Raw genomic sequence first — 22,376 nt, forward strand, 5'->3', positions numbered from 1 at the left:
TGTGGAGAACACTTGATACTGTCTCTCTGTAGACTGTGTGGAGAACACTTGATACTGTCTCTCTGTAGACTGTGTGGAGAACACTTGATACTGCCTCTCTGTATACTGTGTGGAGAACACTTGATACTGCCTCTCTGTAGACTGTGTGGAGAACACTTGATACTGCCTCTCTGTAGACTGTGTGGAGAACACTTGATACTGCCTCTCTGTAGACTGTGTGGAGAACACTTGATACTGTCTCTCTGTAGACTGTGTGGAGGACACTTGATACTGTCTCTTTGTAGACTGTGTGGAGGACACTTGATACTGCCTCTCTGTAGACTGTGTGGAGGACACTTGATACTGCCTCTCTGTAGACTGTGTGGAGAACACTTGATACTGTCTCTTTGTAGACTGTGTGGAGAACACTTGATACTGCCTCTCTGTAGACTGTGTGGAGAACACTTGATACTGTCTCTTTGTAGACTGTGTGGAGAACACTTGATACTGTCTCTCTGTAGACTGTGTGGAGAACACTTGATACTGTCTCTTTGTAGACTGTGTGGAGAACACTTGATACTGCCTCTCTGTAGACTGTGTGGAGAACACTTGATACTGTGTCTCTGTAGACTGTGTGGAGAACACTTGATACTGCCTCTCTGTAGACTGTGTGGAGAACACTTGATACTGTCTCTCTGTAGACTGTGTGGAGAACACTTGATACTGCCTCTCTGTAGAGTGTGTGGAGAACACTTGATACTGTCTCTCTGTAGACTGTGTCTAGGACACTTGATACTGCCTCTCTGTAGACTGTGTGGAGGACACTTGATACTGCCTCTCTGTAGACTGTGTGGAGGACACTTGATACTGCCTCTCTGTAGACTGTGTGGAGGACACTTGATACTGCCTCTCTGTAGACTGTGTGGAGAACACTTGATACTCTCTCTATGTAGACTGTGTGGAGGACACTTGATACTGCCTCTTTGTAGACTGTGTGGAGAACACTTGATACTGTCTCTCTGTAGACTGTGTGGAGGACACTTGATACTGCCTCTCTATAGACTGTGTGGAGGACACTTGATACTGCCTCTTTGTAGACTGTGTGGAGAACACTTGATACTGTCTCTCTGTAGACTGTGTGGAGAACACTTGATACTGTCTCTCTGTAGACTGTGTGGAGAACACTTGATACTGCCTCTCTGTAGACTGTGTGGAGAACACTTGATACTGTCTCTCTGTAGACTGTGTGGAGAACACTTGATACTGTCTCTCTGTAGACTGTGTGGAGAACACTTGATACTGCCTCTCTGTAGACTGTGTGGAGAACACTTGATACTGTCTCTCTGTAGACTGTGTGGAGAACACTTGATACTGTCTCTCTGTAGACTGTGTGGAGAACACTTGATACTGCCTCTCTGTAGACTGTGTGGAGAACACTTGATACTGTCTCTCTGTAGACTGTGTGGAGAACACTTGATACTGTCTCTCTGTAGACTGTGTGGAGAACACTTGATACTGCCTCTCTGCAGACTGTGTGAGAACACTTGATACTGTCTCTCTGTAGACTGTGTGGAGAACACTTGATACTGCCTCTCTGTAGACTGTGTGGAGAACACTTGATACTGTCTCTCTGTAGACTGTGTGGAGAACACTTGATACTGTCTCTCTGTAGACTGTGTGGAGGACACTTGATACTGTCTCTCTGTAGACTGTGTGGAGGGCACTTGATACTGTCTCTCTGTAGACTGTGTGGAGGGCACTTGATACTGCCTCTCTGTAGAGTGTGTGGAGAACACTTGATACTGTCTCTCTGTAGACTGTGTGGAGGACACTTGATACTGCCTCTCTGTAGACTGTGTGGAGGACACTTGATACTGCCTCTCTGTAGACTGTGTGGAGGACACTTGATACTGCCTCTCTGTAGACTGTGTGGAGAACACTTGATACTGCCTCTCTGTAGACTGTGTGGAGGACACTTGATACTGCCTCTCTATAGACTGTGTGGAGGACACTTGATACTGCCTCTTTGTAGACTGTGTGGAGAACACTTGATACTGTCTCTCTGTAGACTTTGTGGAGAACACTTGATACTGTCTCTCTGTAGACTGTGTGGAGAACACTTGATACTGCCTCTCTGTAGACTGTGTGGAGAACACTTGATACTGTCTCTCTGTAGACTGTGTGGAGAACACTTGATACTGTCTCTCTGTAGACTGTGTGGAGAACACTTGATACTGCCTCTCTGTAGACTGTGTGGAGAACACTTGATACTGTCTCTCTGTAGACTGTGTGGAGAACACTTGATACTGTCTCTCTGTAGACTGTGTGGAGAACACTTGATACTGCCTCTCTGTAGACTGTGTGGAGAACACTTGATGCTGTCTCTCTGTAGACTGTGTGGAGAACACTTGATACTGTCTCTCTGTAGACTGTGTGGAGAACACTTGATACTGCCTCTCTGCAGACTGTGTTAGAACACTTGATACTGTCTCTCTGTAGACTGTGTGGAGAACACTTGATACTGCCTCTCTGTAGACTGTGTGGAGAACACTTGATACTGTCTCTCTGTAAACTGTGTGGAGAACACTTGATACTGTCTCTCTGTAGACTGTGTGGAGGACACTTGATACTGTCTCTCTGTAGACTGTGTGGAGGGCACTTGATACTGTCTCTCTGTAGACTGTGTGAAGGGCACTTGATACTGTCTCTCTGTAGACTGTGTGGAGGACACTTGATACTGCCTCTCTGTAGACTGTGTGGAGAACACTTGATGCTGTCTCTCTGTAGACTGTGTGGAGAACACTTGATACTGTCTCTCTGTAGACTGTGTGGAGAACACTTGATACTGCCTCTCTGCAGACTGTGTTAGAACACTTGATACTGTCTCTCTGTAGACTGTGTGGAGAACACTTGATACTGCCTCTCTGTAGACTGTGTGGAGAACACTTGATACTGTCTCTCTGTAGACTGTGTGGAGAACACTTGATACTGTCTCTCTGTAGACTGTGTGGAGGACACTTGATACTGTCTCTCTGTAGACTGTGTGGAGGGCACTTGATACTGTCTCTCTGTAGACTGTGTGAAGGGCACTTGATACTGTCTCTCTGTAGACTGTGTGGAGAACACTTGATACTGCCTCTCTGTAGACTGTGTGGAGAACACTTGATACTGCCTCTCTGTAGACTGTGTGGAGAACACTTGATACTGTCTCTCTGTAGACTGTGTGGAGAACACTTGATACTGCCTCTCTGTAGACTGTGTGGAGAACACTTGATGTGTCTCTCTGTAGACTGTGTGGAGAACACTTGATACTGTCTCTCTGTAGACTGTGTGGAGGACACTTGATACTGTCTCTCTGTAGACTGTGTGGAGGACACTTGATACTGTCTCTCTGTAGACTGTGTGGAGGACACTTGATACTGCCTCTGTAGACTGTGTGGAGAACACTTGATACTGCCTCTCTGTAGACTGTGTGGAGAACACTTGATACTGTCTCTCTGTAGACTGTGTGGAGGACACTTGATACTGTCTCTCTGTAGACTGTGTGGAGGACACTTGATACTGCCTCTGTAGACTGTGTGGAGAACACTTGATACTGCCTCTCTGTAGACTGTGTGGAGAACACTTGATACTGTCTCTCTGTAGACTGTGTGGAGGACACTTGATACTGTCTCCCTGTAGACTGTGTGGAGAACACTTGATACTGCCTCTCTGTAGACTGTGTGGAGAACACTTGATACTGTCTCTCTGTAGACTGTGTGGAGAACACTTGATACTGCCTCTCTGCAGACTGTGTTAGAACACTTGATACTGTCTCTCTGTAGACTGTGTGGAGAACACTTGATACTGCCTCTCTGTAGACTGTGTGGAGAACACTTGATACTGTCTCTCTGTAAACTGTGTGGAGAACACTTGATACTGTCTCTCTGTAGACTGTGTGGAGGACACTTGATACTGTCTCTCTGTAGACTGTGTGGAGGGCACTTGATACTGTCTCTCTGTAGACTGTGTGAAGGGCACTTGATACTGTCTCTCTGTAGACTGTGTGGAGGACACTTGATACTGCCTCTCTGTAGACTGTGTGGAGAACACTTGATACTGCCTCTCTGTAGACTGTGTGGAGAACACTTGATACTGTCTCTCTGTAGACTGTGTGGAGAACACTTGATACTGTCTCTCTGTAGACTGTGTGGAGGACACTTGATACTGCCTCTTTATAAACTGTGCAGAAGGGCACTTAGTACTGCCTCGCCAGACACTCATCAACAAGCTTTGTTTATATTTTATTAAACAAAAGTGGACACATTAGCAATGTGCTGCTATATTCTATATGATATTTACATAGTGGAAATAGAAGCTAACTATATTTTCCTGTTATATCCTATCACACAGGATGGATTTCATACTGTCATCCTGAGCTGGAAGTCCTCAGTAGGACAATGAGGATATCGTCAAGTATTCCACTAAAAGTTCCAGCAGCTACGACAGATTTAAAAGTTTCGGTCCAATGGAACTGGAGTTACTATTACTTAGGAATTACCCTCTCTCAGGAAGGTTTCTAGCATTCTATTATGTCACTGATGTCAGCTAAGTCTGTATACACTGTACATGTAGAAATGAAGATTGTTATTATTATTATTATTATTATTATTATTATTATTATTATTATTATTCATACGAAAAAATTAATTCTGATGAAGATAACTTCATCATCGCTGGCAAGGAAAATTATATGTAGGAGAGAACAGAAAAAAAGAGAAGTGGCATTTGGATTACATTTGTCTATATATCTAATAATACTTCCGTACATCCAAGGTTCGATCCCCGGTATGGGTCGAAACATTAGGATGTGTTCCCTTAAGACACCTGCTCTCCATGTTCACCTATCAGTAAACTAGATACATGGGGACAAAATTGACCTAATTTGCCCGAAATGCTTTGTACAAGAAGTGGCTTTCTATATAGTATTAATTTCTATAACTAATATCCTCGTTGATAATTCATGTGACTGTCACAAATCTTCGGTGATCGTCAGATGTCTTCGGTGACCGTCACAAGTGTTCAGTCAGACGATATATTTGTGTGTGTCTGAGTAAGAGCATGGGTGAAGGGTTGTCTGGGGCAGCAGTAGCTTGCCAACACAGACACTAAGACAAGATGGTCATAAGGTCTTCATTAATGTGATTTATTATCTGGTTTACGTCTTCGTCTCCAGAAAAGATCTGAGAATAATGTGCAGGTGAGCAATCATTTGCAGTACTGAATTATTATATTACTGAAATAAAGGTTTTAGAGAAGTGTTCTAGTTGCACTACCCTGAGGTATGCCACATTATTATTATTATTATTATTATTATTATTATTATTATTATTATTATTGTTATTATTATTATTATTCGTAGTAACAGTTGGTTTAATAGAAAGAAAATAATAGTAGTAACATTTTTGAGATAGTGTTGTTTACGTTGTTGCTGGTGATTGTGGTGCTGCTGCTGCTTCTATCTCTGTAGGCTCCCTAAGATTTCTCCTGCTGCTGTTAGAGTTGCTGCTGCTGCTGCTGCTGCTGTTAGAGTTGCTGTTGCTGCTGCTGCTGCTGCTGCTGCTGCTAATGGTGCTGCTGTCGTGGGTCTGCTTACATAGACACGCCAATGTAAAGCAGAATGTGGTGGTTGAAAGTCCTTGTCAGGTCATACCTACATTATACATTTTACTCATGTTTGAAGTATGATTCTGTAGCCCATCTAAAGTTAGAGTCTGTCATACTCACAGACTCAACAAGAATACCTTTAGTGAGTCACGTGAGTCTTGTGTACTTGATGGGGAGGATATTTTGTTAGTCTATGAAGGTAAATAGAGATGTGGTGAGAGGTAGAATGCCTTAACTATTTCAAAAGTCTTGGTGCTTGCGTATATTAGATGAAGCAGGTGTACGGGTTGTCCACACCCATGATCACTTGAGTACGCTGGTGAGAGCCAAGTGAGTCAGTGAGTTCTGACCACTGTCAACACCAGCCTCCATGCTGTTAAGCTGGTGTGACGCTTCCCAGTAACACAGAGAGGAACAAGAGCTTCTTGCTACAGCTGCTACTGTGGCTGATGCTACTTTTGTTGGTGCTGCTAATGATTTTGTTGTAGCTGCTACTGATGCTGCCAGTGCTGCTGATGTTTCTGTTGCTAGTGCTGTTAAAGCGGCTACTGCTAGTGTTGCTGCTGTTTCTGCTGCTAGTGCTGTTAACACAGCTACTGTTAGTGTTGCTGCTGCAACACTAACAATAGTTGTAAAAATGTAATAATTTATGCAAGGATGATTTATCTTCTGTCCGAGTAAATATTACGAAGCTTTCACTCTCTTCTACGCTCTGATAACTGTACACACACACACACACACACACACACACACACACACACACACACACACACACACACACACACACACACACACACACACACACACACACACATACACACACACACACGGATCCTTACAAGTCAGTGTTTATGAATGGCCTCTTGTTTTGCCCGGGGGTTGAGCCTCATGATTTTTTTTATCCGATTATGAGACGAACGGTCAACGCAGAGCCGTACGTATATAAAAAAAATTCGGTCACTACTAAGATATAAAAAATAGGTTAAGCAAGCAAGATTTTACACTACTAAAAGAGTGAAATAACCAGAGGAGACACGATCACAACATACACGATACTGAGAAACATAGATAAGTTTGATATTCTGGAATAAAGTGTCACTCCCACCGTGGCAGGTGTCACAACCGTGGCAGGTATCACCACCGTGGCAGGTGTCACTCCCACCGTGGCAGGTAGCACCACCGTGGCAGGTGGCAGGTCAGAAGGACTTATGGTCAAAAAGTTCTGTCAGTTCACTAGAAACTCATAATTAGTGTCAGCACTTCCGGTGAGAGTTGAGTAATTTGTGTTAATTGTCCCAAAACCCTCCCCCCAACCCTTCCCCTCTTCCTTGTCCCCTCCCACCCCTTTTCCCTTCGCCACTTCCCTCCCATTCCGTCATCCCCTACCTCTACTTCCTCCCTTCCCTCCCCCGGTCCCCGGACCATCAGGTCTCACCAGAAACATTGTCAGCAGCAACAGCACCAGCGTCCGGAGCTGCTGCTGCTGCTACTTCAACTATTGCTGCTACTTCCACTACCACTGCTGCTGCTGCTTCCACTGCCTCTGTACCTGTAACTAGGTCACAGTTACTCCATACCTCTGGTGGTTGCATTTTGGCACCTGTGTCACACTGTAGTCAGTCGTACTAGTCTTGTTACACCGTCAGGGTAAGTCGTCCTGGTCTTCTTCGTCTTCTCAAGCAGACGTAATGTGTCATGCAGTAAGTGTAGTAAGTCGTTTTAGCGAGGAAGTACTTTATTGTCCATCGCAATATGTCTACTAGCAACTCTCAAAGTTGTGGAGGTGGCGTGGGAAGGGACGGTGGTGTAGGAGTCGTGGTGGTGGAGATGGTGGTACTGGTGGTGGTGGTGTAATACAGAGGGAAGCATCACTCAGGCTTCATCTCCCTAAAGGTTTTCATCACAGCTCATAACATGGGCGCATCTTTACCACAGGTGAAGTATGACAGTCTAGCTAAGAGACAGACAGGTGAGAGAGAGAGGATTGAGGGAGGCGAGTAGGGAAATGACAGGAAGATGAGACAGGTAGACAACTGAAACACAAGGGAGGGGGAGAGACAGATAAATGAAGGAAGAGAATAAAGAGTGAGAGACGTGAGTGTGAGAGGAGAGACACTGGCAAAAGAATAGCTGTCACCCACATGGTTAGTAGAGTTGACGCTGTTTGAGTGCTGTTATTGACAGACTCTTGACTCCTAGTTGTGTTGAGTTCTCGTGTGAGCACCTCGTCACTAACGTCACGTCCTTGGCTGTGACGGTCCTTGGTGGTGCTTGACCGTGACGGTCCACGTTGGTGCCTGTTACGAATATTTACAAAGCTCAAAGTCACTGTCAAAATAAAAAAATTCAGTTTTGAAGACGTGATGCCACTGACACAACTGTGACTCCCACTCATGTTAGATGACGAGTGAACTGTGAAGATGGGTTGTGGTGGTGATGTCAGTCATGACTGTCAGACCTACATGAATCAGTGGGGGTGGTGACCAGGTGTGTTGGGCACGTGTGCCCCAGATCTAGCGGTGAAGGTGGTGGTTGTGGTGGTGACGGTGGTGGTGATGATGGTTGTGGTTGTGGTGGTGATGGTAGTGATGATTGTTGTTCTGGTAGTGATGGTAGTGATGATGGTTGTGGTGGTGATGGTAGTGATGATTGTTGTTTTGGTAGTGATGGTAGTGATGATGGTTGTGGTGGTGATGGTAGTGATGATTGTTGTTGTGGTAGTGATGGTAGTGATGATGGTTGTGGTGGTGATGGTAATGATGATTGTTGTTGTGGTAGTGATGATGGTTGTGGTGGTGATGGTAGTGATGATTGTTGTTGTGGTAGTGATGGTAGTGATGATGGTTGTGGTGGTGATGGTAGTGATGATTGTTGTTTTGGTAGTGATGGTAGTGATGATGGTTGTGGTGGTGATGGTAGTGATGATTGTTGTTGTGGTAGTGATGGTAGTGATGATGGTTGTGGTGGTGATGGTAGTGATGATTGTTGTTGTGGTAGTGATGGTAGTGATGATGGTTGTGGTGGTGATGGTAATGATGATTGTTGTTGTGGTAGTGATGATGGTTGTGGTGGTGATGGTAGTGATGATTGTTGTTGTGGTAGTGATGATGGTTGTGGTGGTGATGGTAGTGATGATTGTTGTTGTGGTAGTGATGGTAGTGATGATGGTTGTGGTTGTGGTGGTGATGGTTGTGGTTGTGGTGGTGATGGTAGTGATGATTGTTGTTGTGGTAGTGATGGTAGTGATGATGGTTGTTGTGGTAGTGATGGTAGTGATGATGGTTGTTGTGGTAGTGATGGTAGTGATGATTGTTGTTATGGTAGTGATGATGGTTGTTGTGGTAGTGATGGTAGTGATGATGGTTGTTGTGGTGGTGATGGTAGTGATGATTGTTGTTGTGGTAGTGATGGTAGTGATGATGGTTGTTGTGGTAGTGATGGTAGTGATGATGGTTGTGGTGGTGATGGTAGTGATGATTGTTGTTGTGGTAGTGATGGTAGTGATGATGGTTGTGGTGGTGATGGTAGTGATGATGGTTGTTGTGGTAGTGATGGTAGTGATGATGGTTGTGGTGGTGATGGTAGTGATGATTGTTGTTGTGGTAGTGATGATGGTTGTGGTGGTGATGGTAGTGATGATTGTTGTTGTGGTAGTGATGATGGTTGTGGTGGTGATGGTAGTGATGATTGTTGTTGTGGTAGTGATGATGGTTGTGGTGGTGATGGTAGTGATGATTGTTGTTGTGGTAGTGATGGTAGTGATGATGGTTGTGGTGGTGATGGTAGTGATGATTGTTGTTGTGGTAGTGATGATGGTTGTGGTGGTGATGGTAGTGATGATTGTTGTTGTGGTAGTGATGATGGTTGTGGTGGTGATGGTAGTGATGATTGTTGTTGTGGTAGTGATGATGGTTGTGGTGGTGATGGTAGTGATGATTGTTGTTGTGGTAGTGATGATGGTTGTGGTGGTGATGGTAGTGATGATGGTTGTGGTGGTAGTGATGGTAGTGATGATGGTTGTGGTGGTGATGGTAGTGATGATTGTTGTTGTGGTAGTGATGATGGTTGTGGTGGTGATGGTAGTGATGATGGTTGTGGTGGTGATGGTAGTGATGATGGTTGTGGTGGTGATGGTAGTGATGATTGTTGTTGTGGTAGTGATGGTAGTGATGATGGTTGTGGTGGTGATGGTAGTGATGATTGTTGTTGTGGTAGTGATGGTAGTGATGATGGTTGTGGTGGTGATGGTAGTGATGATGGTTGTCGTGGTGATGGTAGTGATGATGGTTGTGGTGGTGATGGTAGTGATGATTGTTGTTGTGGTAGTGATGGTAGTGATGATGGTTGTGGTGGTGATGGTAGTGATGATGGTTGTGGTGGTAGTGATGGTAGTGATGATGGTTGTGGTGGTGATGGTAGTGATGATTGTTGTTGTGGTAGTGATGATGGTTGTGGTGGTGATGGTAGTGATGATGGTTGTGGTGGTGATGGTAGTGATGATGGTTGTGGTGGTGATGGTAGTGATGATTGTTGTTGTGGTAGTGATGGTAGTGATGATGCTTGTGGTGGTGATGGTAGTGATGATGGTTGTGGTGGTGATGGTAGTGATGACTGTTGTTGTGGTAGTGATGGTAGTGATGATGGTTGTGGTGGTGATGGTAGTGATGATTGTTGTTGTGGTAGTGATGATGGTTGTGGTGGTGATGGTAGTGATGATTGTTGTTGTGGTAGTGATGATGGTTGTGGTGGTGATGGTAGTGATGATTGTTGTTGTGGTAGTGATGATGGTTGTGGTGGTGATGGTAGTGATGATTGTTGTTGTGGTAGTGATGATGGTTGTGGTGGTGATGGTAGTGATGATTGTTGTTGTGGTAGTGATGATGGTTGTGGTGGTGATGGTAGTGATGATTGTTGTTGTGGTAGTGATGGTAGTGATGATGGTTGTGGTAGTGATGGTAGTGATGATGGTTGTGGTGGTGATGGTAGTGATGATGGTTGTGGTAGTGATGGTAGTGATGATGGTTGTGGTGGTGATGGTAGTGATGGTTGTTGTTGTGGTGGTGATGGTAATGGTGATGGTGGTTTAGTTACTTGCGTCAGCTCCTCATCATTGCCCACTGGACGCTGTTAATATTGCTTAACCTGACCAACAGTACATCCCGAATTAACTATTCGACAAAGGTATCCCCGTATCCCCTAACCCCAGCCCTCTCTACTTCAAATTCTCAAGAGGCAGGAAAGCTTTAGCTAAACTCCATGAAGACACTTAGGAGCTATAGCTCAACCCTCCTAAGAGGTCCAGGAGCTGGAGGACAACAGGGGTAAGGGCGCGAGCCTGCTATCACCCATCCACAACATGGTGCCAACAATAATAACATAAGGTGAGAAAGCCAGGCAACAGGTAGGAGAGACGGTGAGGAGGTAGAGAGGTGAGGAAGTAAAAGGAAGAGGTGAGGATGTAGAGAGGGGAGAGATGAGGGAAGCGACCCACGCCTGGCGCAAGTATGTCACCAGGTAATTGCTAGACACACTACAAGCCTACGACACACCTGGTGTATGTCACCAGGTAATTGCTAGATACACTACAAGCCTACGACACACGTGGTGTAAGTATGTTACCAGGTAATTGCTAGATACACTACAAGCCTACGACACACCTGGTGTAAGTATGTCACCAGGTAATTGCTAGATACACTACAAGCCTACGACACACCTGGTGTAAGTATGTCACCAGGTAATTGCTAGACACACTACAAGCCTACGACACACCTGGTGTAAGTACGTCACCAGGTAATTGCTAGACACACTACAAGCCTACGACACACCTGGTGTAAGTATGTCACCAGGTAATTGCTAGATACACTACAAGCCTACGACACACCTGGTGTATGTCACCAGGTAATTGCTAGACACACGACACACCTGGTGTAAGTATGTCACCAGGTAATTGCTAGATACACTACAAGCCTACGACACACCTGGTGCAAGTATGTCACCAGGTAACTGCTAGACACACTACAAGCCTACGACACACGTGGTGTAAGTATGTCACCAGGTAATTGCTAGACACACTACAAGCCTACGACACACCTGGTGTAAGTATGTCACCAGGTAATTGCTAGATACACTACAAGCCTACGACACACCTGGTGTATGTCACCAGGTAATTGCTAGATACACTACAAGCCTACGACACACGTGGTGTAAGTATGTCACCAGGTAATTGCTAGATATACTACAAGCCTACGACACACCTGGTGTATGTCACCAGGTAATTGCTAGACACACTACAAGCCTACGACACACCTGGTGTAAGTATGTCACCAGGTAATTGCTAGACACATTACAAGCCTACGACACACCTGGTGTAAGTATGCCACCAGGTAATTGCTAGACACACGACACACCTGGTGTAAGTATGTCACCAGGTAATTGCTAGATACACTACAAGCCTACGACACACCTGGTGCAAGTATGTCACCAGGTAACTGCTAGGCACACTACAAGCCTACGACACACCTGGTGTAAGTATGTCACCAGGTAATTGCTAGATACACTACAAGCCTACGACACACCTGGTGTAAGTATGTCACCAGGTAATTGCTAGACACACGACACACCTGGTGTATGTCACCAGGTAATTGCTAGATACACTACAAGCCTACGACACACCTGGTGCAAGTATGTCACCAGGTAACTGCTAGACACACGACACACCTGGTGTATGTCACCAGGTAATTGCTAGACACACTACAAGCCTACGACACACGTGGTGTAAGTATGTCACCAGGTAATTGCTAGACACACTACAAGCCTACGACACACCTGGTGCAAGTATGTCACCAGGTAATTGCTAGACACACTACAAGCCTACGACACACCTGGTGCAAGTATGTCACCAGGTAACTGCTAGACACACTACAAGCCTACGACACACGTGGTGTAAGTATGTCACCAGGTAATTGCTAGACACACTACAAGCCTACGACACACCTGGTGTAAGTATGTCACCAGGTAATTGCTAGACACACGACACACCTGGTGTATGTCACCAGGTAATTGCTAGACACACTACAAGCCTACGACACACCTGGTGTAAGTATGTGACCAGGTAATTACACCACAAGAGCTTCATCATAGCAGCGACCTGAACATCTCTGAAGATAAAATTGAGCACTTCACAACACATAAGTTGAGCACTTCACAACACATAAGTTGAGCACCTCACAACACATAAGTTGAGCACTCCACAACATATAAGTTATGTACTAAATTGCATGCCGAGTGCAGCAGTTCTTGGCAAGGTATGAACTCGCGTACTAGACTTCCGTGTACACATGCGTATCTTGGGAAACACGCACACATAAATACACATGAGACAGGTGCACACACACACACACACACACACACAACAGATGTACACGGTAGGATTTATATCTAAATAATCAAGAACTTTATCAAATAGATGCGAGAACACTGCAGTTTTGGTTATCAGAAATTTAAAGGCAAGACGTCAATGAATAAGTGTTGGCCATGAAGTTGATACACTTGTCGACTTATAACCAAAAAAGCTCAAGTAATGGTTGTAACAGAGTTATAACACAGCTCCCTATATCTGCAATGCCTCATTTAGAATCTGCGGTGCAGTTGTGGTTTCCATATTAACATAGATAAAGGGTACGCTATCATTTTACACTCTTTTGAAAAGCGTGGAATTAAGTGGATATAACTGAAATGTAGAGGTGAAAGAAAATAATGAACAAGGGCTGATGAATAAGATTCACAGTGGATAAATTCAGAATGAGAAAGGATATAGGAAAGCAATGGTGGTAGATGACTGCAACACACTGCCAAGCTGCGTCATTAAAGCAAGTATACTCTGGCGACTTCTAGCATGAGTCAGTAGGCCTACTACAGGACTTCCAGTTCTTGTGTTCTTGGTAATAGTTGGACGTGAGTAGAGGCTGACTACAGTACTTCCCCGCTCTTACATGTTTGTGCTGTGTTTGTCAGCGTCAGCCAGGCTGACGCTGACTCAGGTGGGTTATGCTGTGTTTGTTTACACTCTGCAGTGTTCATCCCTCACTGTGGTTCTGTCACTTTTTTTTGTAAAGTACTAACCTCCGAGTGCCAACACTCCTACAGTGCCAACACCCACCTGGTGCCAACACTATGTGGGGTAGTTTTTTGACACACAGACACACACAGACAGACAGACACACACACACACACACACACACACACACACACACACACACACACACACACATCATAAAATATATACAAATAAAGGCAGATAAATATATGTAAACATGAAAATGAATGAGTGAAATAAAAGGACTCGGTGAGATGGAGAGTGACAGAGTAATTTACAGAATGACAGGATAATTTACAGAGTTACAGGATAACTTAGAGTGACATGGTAACTTACAGAGTTACAGGATAACTTACAGAGTGACATGGTAACTTACAGAGTTACAGGATAACTTACAGAGTGACATGGTAACTTACAGAGTTACAGGATAACTTACAGAGTGCATGGTAACTTACAGGGTTACAGGATAACTTACAGAGGTGACATGGTAACTTACAGAGTTACAGGATAACTTACAGAGTGACATGGTAACTTACAGAGTTACAGGATAACTTACAGAGTGGACATGGTAACTTACAGAGTTACAGGATAACTTACAGAGTGACATGGTAACTTACAGAGTTACAGGATAACTTACAGAGTGACATGGTAACTTACAGAGTTACAGGATAACTTACAGAGTGACATGGTAACTTACAGAGTTACAGGATAACTTACAGAGTGACATGGTAACTTACAGAGAGTGAAGAAGGAAGCGTAAAGAGAAATACGGTAATTGTTGGCCTAATGTGAAAGTTTAGTTGCAGCAGCTGACACTACCCCCATATCTCTCTCTCTCTCTCTCTGGTATGAGTAGCAATGCTGGTAGCGATGGTGGTAGTAATGGTAGTGGTGGGTTATGGTGGTGCCTACATTGTTGACACCCAGGAAGGCCAGGTGCCACGGGTGGAGCCAGGACGCCTGCCAAATACCTCCATGTGTTCACCATGCTGCTGAGAGGGAGGGAGGGAGAGAGAGAGAGAGAGAGAGAGAGAGAGAGAGAGAGAGAGAGAGAGAGAGAGAGAGAGAGAGAGAGAGAGAGAGAGAGAGAGGAGTTTATTGAACAGTGGCACTCATGCTGTGAGTGAACATCCTACCATAACTACAGTACTAGACAGTGGTAAAGGACCCCAATAGAAACAAGTCACTTTGTCTGACATTTTTGGGTTGTCCCAGGTTCTCTACACATATGCTGCTATGTATGATAATCTATGTAATTGTATTTGTGTACACCTGAATAAACTTACTTACTGTACACATCCTCTCAGTGAAAAAGCCACAACAAAGACAGTGTTGTAGTCTTGTACCTCCAGTGACTACAACGTACACTATTGTAGTCTTGTACCTCCAGTGACTACAACGTACACTATTGTAGTCTTGTACCTCCAGTGACTACAACGTACACTATTGTAGTCTTGTAATGTTCTACTGTTTCACTTTTCTCACCGAACTCACTTCTAGACTTTTAATAAGAAAGCTCCTTGTAATTTGGTTTAATGTCTCTCTAAACCTGTATTGTAAATAATCTATATTTTTGTCCTTATTTCTGTCAGTTGGTCATCTCTCTCGCTGCCTGACATGTTGACATTAGATCATGTTCACTCAAACTTTCTTAAAAATGAACACAAGATGTTTGGCAGAAGGTGTAACGTACCTCTGATGAAGAACAGGAGCGATGAGTACACTGAGGGAGAACTCAATAAATGTAAAGGGACTTCGACTCTTCAACAACCTCCCTTCAAACATAAGGGGAGTTGCCAACAGACCTCGGGCTATCTTCAAGAGGAAACTCGACGGGTTCCTCAAACTAATTCCTGGTCACCCAGGTTGTGGTGCACACGCTGGACCGCTGGTGGTGGGCACTAACAGCCTGATCGATCAGGCCAGCAACCAGGAAGCCTCAACGGTGTTTTTGAAGTCCCTAAAACTTCAAATTCAACAAGATTGACCTTGAATGTTAAGATTTTAAACCCAGCAAGACTGACCTTGAATATTATGAGCTTCAAGTCAACAAGACTGACCTTGAATTAAAAAAATCCAACTGAAGCCGATCTTGTTTTTAAACAAAACAATACTGAATTAACACAAATGTTGAGCCAGACATTCCTGTCAAGGTCAGTCCCCCCTTCCCTTGTCCTGCCCCTTCCTAATACCCCGCTCCTCATCCCCTGCCCAGCCTGTGCTACAGTACACACACACACACTGGGAGGGGAAGGGGGAGGACAACCACTGTTGGTAGACAGTACTTTGCTCAGGTCAAAGTTGTTTGTTGTGTTGTAGAGGAACGGACAAGTGCAGTTATTCATGTTATCTTGGAAACTGTCATCCCTACACTTGGAACTTTAACTCCTCTTACTTATCAAGCACCTTCCAGTGTGTGTCTCAGTGTTCTTATGTCTCTTCTGTGTTTATAGTTTTCACTGTATATGTCGACTTGTTCTTATCCGCTTGCACCATTACTCTGAGTATCTTATACTTAGAAATCATGTCTCTCCTAGTCCTCTCAACCTTTTATCTTAGACTAAAACTGTATTTCCTAACATTCAAGTTGGTCATCTGTGTGTAGATTTCCATCTATGCTCCCTCGCCCCTGTGCTTCACATTTATGTTCGTGTCCTTGTTAAATCCTCTGCATCTTGTACGTCACAATCATGTCCTCTCCATGGTTGACCGCTTTCCATCCTCTACTCTCATAGCTCAATCGTCTCGGATATGGGATTTGTCTGAGTGCTAATCTTCAGACTTTCTCGAGTTTCTCAGCATGCCTCACCAGGTGTGGGTTCCGTGCTGGTGCTGCGTACTCTATGATAGTTCTGACATATGTGGTGTACAGTGTCTTAAAGGAGTCGTTGTCAAGCTTGCTGAAGGCACTTATCAGAGTGGCTGATGTTGCCTCTGGTGTCGAAGTTATGCTGTTTATGTGCCCCTCTCCTCGCTATGTTAGATGTCATGCTTACTCTAAGATTGTTCCTTTTATGAGTGTGTGTGTGTGTGTGTGTGTGTGTGTGTGAGAGAGAGAGAGAGAGAGAGAGAGAGAGAGAGAGAGAGGGGGGTGGCTGATGACCATTACTTGCTTTAGTTTCAACAATACAGGAGAAATCATAGTATATGTTGGCTGTGCAGGCAGCTGGCAGAGGACTTTCTCTTTACCACAGTGTGAGAACTCGTGCACTGTGGCTGTTCAGTGCTGTTGCTGCTGCTCCTGCTGTGTGTGTGTGTATATGTTAAGAGTGGTGCTGTTGCTGCTGCTCCTGCTGTGTGTGTGTGTATGTGTTAAGAGTGGTGCTGTTGCTGCTGCTCCTGCTGTGTGTGTGTGTATGTGTTAAGAGTGGTGCTGGTGATGCTGCTCCTGCTGTGTGTGTGTGTGTGTATGTGTTAAGAGTGGTGCTGGTGATGCTGCTCCTGCTGTGTGTGTGTGTATGTGGTAAGAGTGGTGCTGGTGATGCTGCTCCTGCTGTGTGTGTGTGTATGTGGTAAGAGTGGTGCTGGTGATGCTGCTACAATATTCACATACACTTTATTCCCTCACTCAAATATTGCACAAATAATGAAAGTCAAATTTTTAAGATACACTGGAACTGTCAGAGTAAACATCAACGTCGGAGTTGAAAAGTCCTTGTTTACGTCCGTGACTACAACGTACAGTGTTATAGTCTTGTACCTCCCGTGACTACAACGTACAGTGTTATAGTCTTGTACCTCCCGTGACTACAACGTACAGTGTTATAGTCTTGTACCTCCCGTGACTACAACGTACAGTGTTATAGTCTTGTACCTCCCGTGACTACAACGTACAGTGTTATAGTCTTGTACCTCCCGTGACTACAACGTACAGTGTTATAGTCTTGTACCTCCCGTGACTACAACATACAGTGTTATAGTCTTGTACCTCCCGTGACTACAACGTACAGTGTTATAGTCTTGTACCTCCCGTGACTACAACATACAGTGTTATAGTCTTGTACCTCCCGTGACTACAACGTACAGTGTTATAGTCTTGTACCTCCCGTGACTACAACGTACAGTGTTATAGTCTTGTACCTCCCGTGACTACAACATACAGTGTTATAGTCTTGTACCTCCCGTGACTACAACATACAGTGTTATAGTCTTGTACCTCCCGTGACTACAACGTACAGTGTTATAGTCTTGTACCTCCCGTGACTACAACGTACAGTGTTATAGTCTTGTACCTCCCGTGACTACAACAGTGTTATAGTCTTGTACCTCCCGTGACTACAAGTGTTATAGCCTTGTACCTCCCGTGACTACAACATATAGTGTTATAGTCTTGCACCTCGCCAGAGGAAAAGTCATCTTGGACACAAAGGTCACCCATCTGAGTGACTCACCTGGTCAAATAAGGGAGCGGCGGCACTCCCTTGTTAATACTGGGCGAGTCCCCTCCATCACAAGAATATTACCCGAGTTTAATATCTTGTGCCAGTGGTTAATATTATCAGATGTTTAACACAAGGGGCAGGGTGATATAAGAGTTAGTTTAATATGTTTATTATGCACCCCATACCCATCCTGTGGGCGGTAGTCAAAAGATTACAGAGGTACATAATGGGTCCAGGGACTGGACCACAAAGTTTTAATAGCTGAGCAAGTTACAGAGGTAATGAATTCACAATTTACAAAGGTAATGAACTCACAATTTACAAAGGTAATGAACTCCAGGGTGATGCAAAGAAGAAGACACATTCACCATCACTCGCTCTCTGTCTCTCCAAAGCGCGCGGACCTCACGATCCAGTGTACTGTCCACTCATCCTTCAACTAGCACACTCATCCTTCAACTAGCCCACTCATCCTTCAACCAATCCACTCATCCTTCAACCAATCCACTCATCCTTCATCTAGTCCACTCATCCTTCAACTAGCCCACTCATCCTTCAACTAGCCCACTCATCCTTCAACCAACCCACTCATTCTTCATCTAGTCCACTCATCCTTCAACTAGCCCACTCATCCTTCAACTAGCCCACTCACTCTTCAACCAATCCACTCATCCTTCAACTAGTCCACTCATCCTTCAACTAGCCCACTCGCTCTTCAACCACTCCACTCATCCTTCAACTAGTCGACTCATCCTTCAACTAGCCCACTCATCCTTCAGCTAGCACACTCACTCTTCAACCAATCCACTCATCCTTCAACTAGTCCACTCATCCTTCAACTAGCCCACTCGCTCTTCAACCACTCCACTCATCCTTCAACTAGTCCACTCATCCTTCAACTAGCCCACTCGCTCTTCAACCACTCCACTCATCCTTCAACTAGTCGACTCATCCTTCAACTAGTCCGCTCATCCTTCAACTAGTCCACTCATCCTTCATCTAGTCCACTCGCTCTTCAACCACTCCACTCATCCTTCAACTAGTCCGCTCATCCTTCAACTAGCCCACTCATCCTTCAACTAGCCCACTCACTCTTCAACCAATCCACTCACCCTTCAACTAGTCCGCTCATCCTTCAACTAGCCCACTCATCCAACTAGCCCACTCACTCTTCAACCAATCCACTCATCCTTCAACTAGTCCACTCATCCTTCAACTAGCCCACTCATCCAACTAGCCCATTCACTCTTCAACCAATCCACTCACCCTTCAACTAGTCCGCTCATCCTTCAACTAGCCCACTCATCCAACTAGCCCACTCACTCTTCAACCAATCCACTCATCCTTCAACTAGCCCACTCATCCAACTAGCCCATTCACTCTTCAACCAATCCACTCACCCTTCAACTAGTCTACTCATCCTTATACTAACCCACTCATCCTTCAACTAGCCCACTCACTCTTCAACCAATCCACTCATCCTTCAGCTAGTCTACTCATACTTAACTAGCCCACTCATACTTCAACTAGCCAACTTAGTTGTGAATTATTAAAATCCACCATATTTCGGTTTATTTATGAATTGTTCCAGTCCATGGAATTGTATGTTAGTTGTGAACTGTTCCAGTCCACGGTATTGTAGGTTAGTTGTGAACTGTTCCAGTCCACGGTATTGTAGGTTAGCTGTGAATTGTTCCAGTCCACGGTATTGTAGGTTAGCTGTGAATTGTTCCAGTCCACGGTATTGTAGGTTAGCTGTGAATTGTTCCAGTCCACGGTATTGTAGGTTGTAAATTGTTCCAGTCCACGGTATTGTAGGTTAGTTGTGAATTGCTCCAGTCCACGGCATTGTAGGTTAGTTGCGAATTGTTCCAGTCCACGGTATTGTAGGTTAGCTGTGAATTGTTCTAGTCTACAGTATTGTAGGTTAACTGTGAATTGTTCCAGTCTACGGTATTGCAGGTTGTGAATTGTTCCAGTCCACGGTATTGTAGGTTAGCTGTGAATTGTTCCAGTCCACGGTATTGTAGGTTAGTTGCGAATTGTTCCAGTCCACGGTATTGTAGGTTAGTTGCGAATTGTTCCAGTCCACGGTATTGTAGGTTAGTTGTGAATTGCTCCAGTCCACGGCATTGTAGGTTAGTTGCGAATTGTTCCAGTCCACGGTATTGTAGGTTAGCTGTGAATTGTTCCAGTCTACAGTATTGTAGGTTAACTGTGAATTGTTCCAGTCTACGGTATTGCAGGTTGTGAATTGTTCCAGTCCACGGTATTGTAGGTTAGCTGTGAATTGTTTCAGTCCACGGTATTGTAGGTTAGCTGTGAATTGTTCCAGTCCACGGTATTGTAGGTTAGCTGTGAATTGTTCCAGTCCACGGTATTGTAGGTTAGTTGTGAATTGCTCCAGTCCACGGCATTGTAGGTTAGTTGTGAATTGTTCCAGTCCACGGTATTGTAGGTTAGCTGTGAAGTGTTCCAGTCTACAGTATTGTAGGTTAACTGTGAATTGTTCCAGTCTATGGTATTGCAGGTTGTGAATTGTTCCAGTCCCCGGTATTGTAGGTTAGCTGTGAATTGTTTCAGTCCACGGTATTGTAGGTTAGCTGTGAATTGTTCCAGTCCACGGTATTGTAGGTTAGCTGTGAATTGTTCCAGTCCACGGTATTGTAGGTTAGTTGTGAATTGTTCCAGTCCACGGTATTGTAGGTTAGTTGTGAATTGTTTCAGTCCACGGTATTGTAGGTTAGCTGTGAATTGTTCCAGTCCACGGTATTGTAGGTTAGCTGTGAATTGTTTCAGTCCACGGTATTGTAGGTTAGCTGTGAATTGTTCCAGTCCACGGTATTGTAGGTTAGCTGTGAATTGTTCCAGTCCACGGTATTGTAGGTTAGCTGTGAATTGTTCCAGTCCACGGTATTGTAGGTTAACTGTGAATTGTTCCAGTCCACGGTATTGTAGGTTAGCTGTGAATTATTTCATGGGAACATGGGAAGGACACAACTGTAAGGGCACTGTAAGATACAAGGAAAAGCACACGTCAAAATATTTATAAGCCTATAAGAATCATCTGAGAGTTCCCTTCATAAACACAGCCTATGTATGGCGCCCCCCCCCACCTCCCTCCTGTCCAAGGTAAACAGGTGACACAGTATAACGTCAACATAACTTATAATACACATTAGATAAGACCACATATATAACAGTTAAGGCGCCATGCAATACAAAGGTGGAAAAATATACTGAAAAACGTCAATATAATTGAGTAATATTAATGTAGTTAATGTTAGGTAAAATATAGGATGGTTCAAGGTGGCTGGCTGAGTCAGTCCTCACATCAACAAAATTATGATGTGACAAATAAAATAAATGCATGATATACACCCTGAGAGGTGTATGTTTCGCTGTATATATACTAAGAGGTTACTTTAATTTTTATTTTTAGGAATAAAGTGTTATTGTCTGGTGATGAAAATGTTAGCTATCCTGACACTAGTGTAGTAGATAGGCTTTAAACCACATTAATCAACCTAGAATATATCTCTGAAAACAATTTATTTTTTCCTTTTTTTTCCTAGCTGCCAGGTGACCACAGGTCTGCACCAGGTCACTCCTGTTCTGATGACCTCGTTACAGGTTTATAATAATAATAATAATAATAATAATAATAATAATAATAATAATAATAATAATAATTTAATAATAATCTTTATTACTACAAGTACATGCACAAGGTATACAGTCCTAGCTGATATCAATGACATACTACTATACAGAAAGCCGCTTGTTATGTAGAGCATTTCCCGCAAATTAGGTCAATTTTTCCCCACGATGCGACCCACACCAGTCAACTAACACTCGGGTACCTATTTTACTGATAGGTGAATACTGGACAGCAGGTGTCTTAAGGAAACACGTCCCAATGTTTCCATCCATACCGGGGATCGACCCCCGGTCCCCCGTGTGTGAGCTGAGTCTATAAACACTGAGAAGTTTATACCTGTCAGTGTATGTATAGTGAGACTTTAATCCTTATTTTATATAAACTCAAATTAAGTTGTAATAAACAGTAGATTGTAAAGCGTCGGACTGTCAATTTATGGACCGCGGTTCGAGCTCCTCATCCACCTATTTTACAGCCTAAAGTGACCATGACTGAGGGTGCATAGACGACATGCAGCCTCGTCTTGTTGGTGGAGTTTAATCCATATAGTAACTATCCTCTGACTGGGAAATACACCTGAACCTTCACTGTATTGAGAGAAGGTGGCAGCAGA

The 22,376-nt window shown here is 44.1% G+C and overlaps 1 protein-coding gene across 5 annotated transcripts in view; it reads right to left on the reverse strand.

Moving 5' to 3' along the window:
• Positions 1 to 22,376, reverse strand: part of Nost (Nostrin) — a 189,841-nt gene that overhangs the window by 141,497 nt on the left and 25,968 nt on the right. The window lies entirely within an intron of this gene.

Source organism: Cherax quadricarinatus, chromosome 33, assembly GCF_038502225.1.
Source record: "Cherax quadricarinatus isolate ZL_2023a chromosome 33, ASM3850222v1, whole genome shotgun sequence".
Classification (NCBI taxonomy): Eukaryota; Metazoa; Arthropoda; class Malacostraca; order Decapoda; family Parastacidae; genus Cherax; species Cherax quadricarinatus.